This window comes from Oculina patagonica, unplaced genomic scaffold (genome assembly GCF_052425735.1).
Source record: "Oculina patagonica isolate OP01 unplaced genomic scaffold, crgOcupat unplaced451, whole genome shotgun sequence".
Taxonomy (NCBI): Eukaryota; Metazoa; Cnidaria; class Anthozoa; order Scleractinia; family Oculinidae; genus Oculina; species Oculina patagonica.
Genome location: NW_027558310.1, coordinates 5569 through 11701, shown reverse-complemented (window position 1 = coordinate 11701; position 6133 = coordinate 5569). Strand labels below are relative to the sequence as shown.

At 36.8% G+C, this 6133-nt stretch overlaps 1 long non-coding RNA gene across 2 annotated transcripts; it reads left to right on the top strand.

Annotated features, from left to right (window-relative positions):
• The first annotated feature begins 362 nt into the window (after positions 1–362).
• LOC144640754 (uncharacterized) lies at positions 363–5501 on the top strand. 2 transcript variants are annotated; one of them, XR_013568436.1, is made up of 3 exons: positions 363–677; positions 3463–3550; positions 4914–5501. It is a non-coding gene; the product is annotated as an uncharacterized LOC144640754 (long non-coding RNA). The 2 variants fall into 2 exon arrangements; XR_013568437.1 differs by lacking the exon at positions 4914–5501 and adding an exon at positions 4582–4816 and having other exon boundaries at positions 3463–3510.
• Positions 5502–6133: the final 632 nt, after the last annotated feature.

The window sequence follows — 6133 nt, the reverse complement described above, 5'->3', positions numbered from 1 at the left end:
CCATAAGATCGATCACAATTTTTAGCGGAGCTCCACGCGCCGAAGGCGCGTAGCGTAGCTCCATTGGTAACATGCGGGTACAAGGGAACAGACAGGGCAAATGGTATCCTATCGAACCGAGAAATTTTAGTTGTCGCGTACGTACGTCCGTCCGTACGCACGGATTAGGCCTGGGAACGAGCTAGGCTCCGGTGGCAACCCGCGTCTTTTGGCGGGAAAAATCATTTCTATCAAGGCCTTAGCAAAAAAGTTTTTTAAAAACGATTTCTACTCAGCTAAGCTTTATATAGTAGGAAGTTTTAAACGCGAGGAAAAAAAATCATTCTTAGCTCTTGTTGACAATGTTAGAATTACACGAAGGGGAGACTAACTTGAGGAAGTCCGCTGTGTGAAAAGTCAGGAAACAATCTCACAGCATGCCGATTTACCAAGCGTACGCATGAGTTCACTACTAAGCATGAAGACTCCTCGATTGAAAAGCACACGAAGAACTCAGTTTTAAAGACAGTTTATTACAGATACATTATTTCTGGATATATTCCTCGTTTCACCCGCGATGACAACCATAGTTAGTAGAGGAGTAAAGATTGTGGCCGATCGAAATGGAAAATCTTCCAAGCTTCTTGGTGAGTTTGAAGCAAAGACGGTCAAAGACAACATTCCTTTACGAAAACAAGGTGAGCTATTGATGTTCATTTTTTAACAGATTAGAAAAGTCTTTGGTATTTAGATTAACCAGCATTCAACCTAATACACTGTACATCATTTTAAACGAAGCTGGGTTCTAGCTCTCAGTCGTGTACCGGTATGTCAAACAAGGACATAGACTTAATGAACTGAAATTCGTTTTGTCTTAAACACGAGTTGTATTCAAAGCATACCTTACTTCTGGTTTTTCCTATCCGCGTTAATTTGTTTATTCTGTAGTTCAATCACCGAAGTAGGAAGAACACACCACTTTTAAACGTTGGAAAGAGGACAGAACAAGTAGAGAACAAAATTTACATGAAAATTTGTAAGAATGTGGTCGAGTCAGATGCAATACAGTATGGGGCCCAGTTCTCGGCCACTATAGACGTAAACTAGTATTTCTTTTCTCAGAATAACCAAAGAAACTTGAAATTTCTCCCAGAGCTTTCTACATTATTCAGCTTTTTGGTGTAAAGCTATCGACCGGTTAATAATTAATTATCCCGAACAATAATAAAAATAAAATCTCCTTTTGTGGGCCCAGTTCTCGGCCACGCGGCCCAGTTCTCGGCCACCAAAAAGCTTATGCGTAATTTCCGTATAAAAAGGCTCAATTAATTTTCACAGTCATAAAATCACTCTGTAAACTTATTTATGTTATATCGATCGCAAAATATTTTTATGAGGCTTTTTGCAGCCGGGTTCTTGCAAAACCGCAGAATTGTGTTGTGTGACCAATGCATTTAGATGGTTTACTTTGCAGTGGAAGGGTCTTGAAAGAGTTAGGTGTTGTAGAAATAATAAACAAGACAAGAGTTAGCTCAAAACTTAGAGATTTAATTGAACTTTATTTTTGAAACATTTCTTTCTTTTATTCTGGCTGCAGTAGATGAAATTATATTAAAAACCAAGCGCTAAGCTGTGATAGCGAGCAGGGTGGCCGAGAACTGGCAAATACGCAAAAGTCGCACGGAAAATTCTGAAGTAAATTAAGACCAACAAAATACAAAGAATCAACGAAAAGTTAACTTAAGCAGAAAGCTGAATTATTTTACGTTTCACATGCAAAAAAATTAGCTCTTTTGGTTGGGGCTTTCGGATAAAATACGAATTTAACTGCATCCAAGAATTTCAAGGAGCCGTAAACAAACAAGATTTCGGGAAAACAAATTAACCTACCTCCGCGTAAACTCGACGTGTGAGCTTTCTATAGCGTGTTGAAGGATCAAACTAACGATACTTAGAGCACAAGAATCAGTCTATCGCAAATGTAAATCTATCGCTGGATGTAAATAACTTTTTGTTTTAATTCAACTGAGGCGTGAAAAAACGCGTTGAACACAAAGTGGCCGAGAACTGGACCCGGCCGAGAACTGGGCCCCATACTGTATAGGGGACATTGCTAGCGAAATATAGTTTCTCCATGACCTCTGTTATTTTTCACTGAGAACTTTGCGTAGTCTTCCTTATTTTAGTTTTTATATTTTTATCATATGAATGTTATGAGTGGAAACGTTTTGTGAAAGTTTTGTATTTCTTATCTGATTTTACAGCCTTTCTCAGAATAAATAAATTAGTTTTTTCATATTTTTATAACTTACCGTATTTAATCGATTAAACGCCTCCCTCAAATGAGCGCTACATATTAGAACAGAAATATTAATAAACGTCGCCCTCAAATAAACGCTGCATCATGATGATGCAGCATTCATTCGAATAACAGACTCGGAAAGCAAATGCAGTAATAATCAAGCTTGAGCAGGCCAAAAAAAATATTTTTCTTGATTGTAACAAGGTTTTAAGGTATTGAAATTAACTTTTCAGGCATGCACTAAAACATGTTTCTGTTTTTTTTTTTAATTTAAATGTTCAGTTACCATACTATTGTTTACAAGAAATAAATTGAATTTTAAATGAACGCCGCCCTCGTATAAACGCTTTCCTCTAATAAACGCTGCACTCGAATCACGAAAAATTAAATAAACGCCGTGGCGTTTAATCGAATAAATATGGTACATAAAAGAATATAGCACAGATTCTAAAATGTTATGCGAAAGATCATGAAATTTTCTTAAGTTATAACAACCAAGCTGATCCTGAAGTTATAATGTAGGATAAGGGCTTGGAAAAAAATAAATTCCAGATTGCCCTGTGGTTAACAAGCAGCTCTCAAATTTCGCTTGCCTAGGACTGTGCATGATTATGTTTCTTAGTAAACTTGTGACTGTATAATTTACATGTAGACGACTTGCCTGGGCCTTTTAACCTAAATTACGCAAACAGGCACGAAAAATTAATTGCTTGACAGAAAAATCTACTTGCCCCAGATAATCAGAGGGTACTTTTTTAGCCCTGTGGCTATGAGCATTGCTTTCTGGAAGGTTGCACATGACTTGTACAATTCTTTAAGCCTTTCAAAGTTTTCCAACTTAAAGCAGTGACTAAATCAAATATTTTTGCCAATTTTTTTTTCTACAAGAGAAGTAGGATTAGTTTTTGATCGTGAAAAAAATAAGTTCAAAATGGGCCTGTCTGCGATGACTCGAGGATTATATAATTAAAAGTAAATAATACATACATGTACAACAAGTTTTTTGAGGTCAATTTCAGTGAGAAGTATTTATGGAGGGTGTAAGATGCAGTTTGAAGTTATCATTTATTTTGGTCAATCTGTTGTCTTTCTAAAACTTGCTGTTAGGATTTCCATACTTTTTGCCAGGATGCAAGTTAAGAATTTTACAGGTTTTTGACATGTATAAATTTTGTTTTCAGTGCAGGGAAAACAGTCAAGGGGTGCAGTTAGTGAAATTGGTGATGCAGGTAATCATTACATAAGTGTCAGCTTATACCTTTCTTTAGCTAGATATTAAAGAAGCTCCATGACACATTAGTGCATGAAACTTGTTTTTCAAGTGTAAAACTTTTGGGTGTGAAAAATGGTATGCGTTTTAACCCCTTGGTAAGTTTACATTGTATATTTCCCTAAAATCCTCGTTCAATTGAGGAATTTAATATACACAATTTATATGTAACAGCACATGTACATAAAATGTTTTTATTGTTCAAGTAAAATGTTTTTGTTTTTCATACAATGCACCCCTCCCCCACCGTGGAGGAGGGGTATGAGGGCAAAGAACCAACAAGATCTGCTACCTGACCCGACAAAATACCGGAATAATTGTAATGATTTTGTGGGAGAAGTGCAAATTGACCTGTTGTGTTTGAATTCCTTTTGTTAATACCTTAATTAAACCTTAATAGCTAATAAGCTCAAGCCCTAACTTAACATAAATTGTCTTGTTGTGGTACCAGGCAAATGTAGAAATAGAACTTAAACTCAGCTGAAATTTTACGTGAACACAAAGACTTAGTAAAATTTTAGAGCTGTTTAGGCCAGAAAAGCCAGCTGGGCTTGTTGATGAACCGGCTAAGTGTTTTCTTAGCTACATCCCTGATAAAAGTTTTAGGGAGAATATGCTTTCCTGGACTTAATCACAGTACTTTCAACAGCACCTGTCAGAGATAAATAATTATAAGAGTCTCAAAAGACACATCATTTTGTAGGGATCGAACTCTTGAATTAAGCCGGTGTTTCACACCCCAAAACATTCATCAAAGCCTCGCCATGTGCCGGGTCTTTTTGATAGCACTATTAGTGTCTTCAGTAGGTAAAAAAAGGTTTTGCTGACACACTCACTCTGAAAGGACTTTTTGGTTCTAAACATACATGTATCCCCCAACACATTCCCTGGCCCATGCAAAAATTGGAAAAATAACTCTCTTTTTTATGTATCTGTATAATGTTCTGAATAAATTCAATTAAAATTATAAATATTCATTTGATGTCAATGATCATAAACAAAATGGTATCTGTTATTTTCCCTTTTTCAGGGTTAACACGAGTAGCAGAATTTCCACAGAGAGTTGCAGACACAGAGAGAGAGAGATAAATGAACAATCAGAATATATTATTTCTTCATTGCATGTACAACTAATACTTATGTACTCTGTGTGAAATACAATTTATGTGGTCAGGTGTAATTTTAAAGTTAATGAAATAGAGCCAGATAAGGCTCATCCATGTACGTATTTCTTAAGGGATCTCTGACAACACATTATAAAAATCATCCGGCTACCCAAACATTTGTGGGAGGTTTGGTGACCTACATGTAATGGTTATTGTGCTGGACTCCGGATCGAGCGGTCCGGGTTCGAGACCTGGCCCGGGCACTACGTTGCGTTCTTAGGCAAGACACTTTACTCTCATAGTTCTTCTCTTCACCCAGGTGTATAAATGGGTACCGGCTTATTTACTGCTGGGGGAGGGGAGGGGGTTAACCCTGCGATGGACTTGCATCCCATCCAGGGGGAGTAGAAATACTCCTAGCCGCTTAATATTGCTGCAGAAACCTGGTTACGCTCCAGCCTGATGAGCCACTTGGCTCAACAGCAGGCTTTACCTACCCAAACATTTAATTCCCAGTGTCCACACTGTGAAGAACAGTAATCATGATAATGAGATACACAGTTCATCAATCTCTAAATTAATCTCACATGTTGCAATACAATAATAACTGATAAAATATATGTTGTTCATAGGCAAATTTTTACTTCACCAAAACCGAACTCAGTCATTAAATAATAAAACATTAAACACAGCTGTTTTGTTTTGTGGGTGTGTCTCACAGATTAGTTATTTGTTGTTATTTATAGTATCGGGAAATAATACTGTCACTGTTCCAATAGGGCCCCCGTTTGAGGGGGGGGGGGGGGGGTGGGACAAGCTACATGCAAAACTTTCCAGTTGAATGCTATGTACAGCTATAACATACCAGTTATGGTGGGTGTATGGATATTTTCTAGAGCAACGCTTTCTTTGTTCTAGTTTCTCTTTGAGAGTTTATATATCTTTGGGAGGTTATGCACAAACTGCTAGATGATCATCCTCTTTTGATTGATCAACTATTTTTACTTTTATTTGGTGCTGTTGTTCATGGTGAAAAACAATACATAATATATATAAAGAAAATAACACGAATAAAAAATCATTCTAAAAAAAAATGTAAAGGGCATATAACCGGGGAGCTCCGCTTTTAGGCTTGCCTAAATCTATATATTATTTCATTGCTATTGCTGACTCATGTTGTTTTTGCCGAATGGTAATGAGGTTATGATATTGGCCTCGAATTCCTTCATTGGATCACTTACTCCATTCTGATATCAGGCCGCAATGAATTCATGCTGTAGGCAATTTTCTTTTCGTTTAGTTTTCAGTGTCATAGCTTCGTGTTAGTTTTTGCGTTAATTAGTTCCCTTTGTTTTTAGTCTATTTCTGTACATGTTACTTTTATTTGCATATTGGTATATATTCTGTTGCGTGTTATTTATTCAGTCAGTTTTTGTAGAGTTTCTAGTTTACGGTTTATTTCGAGTCTACTGTTTC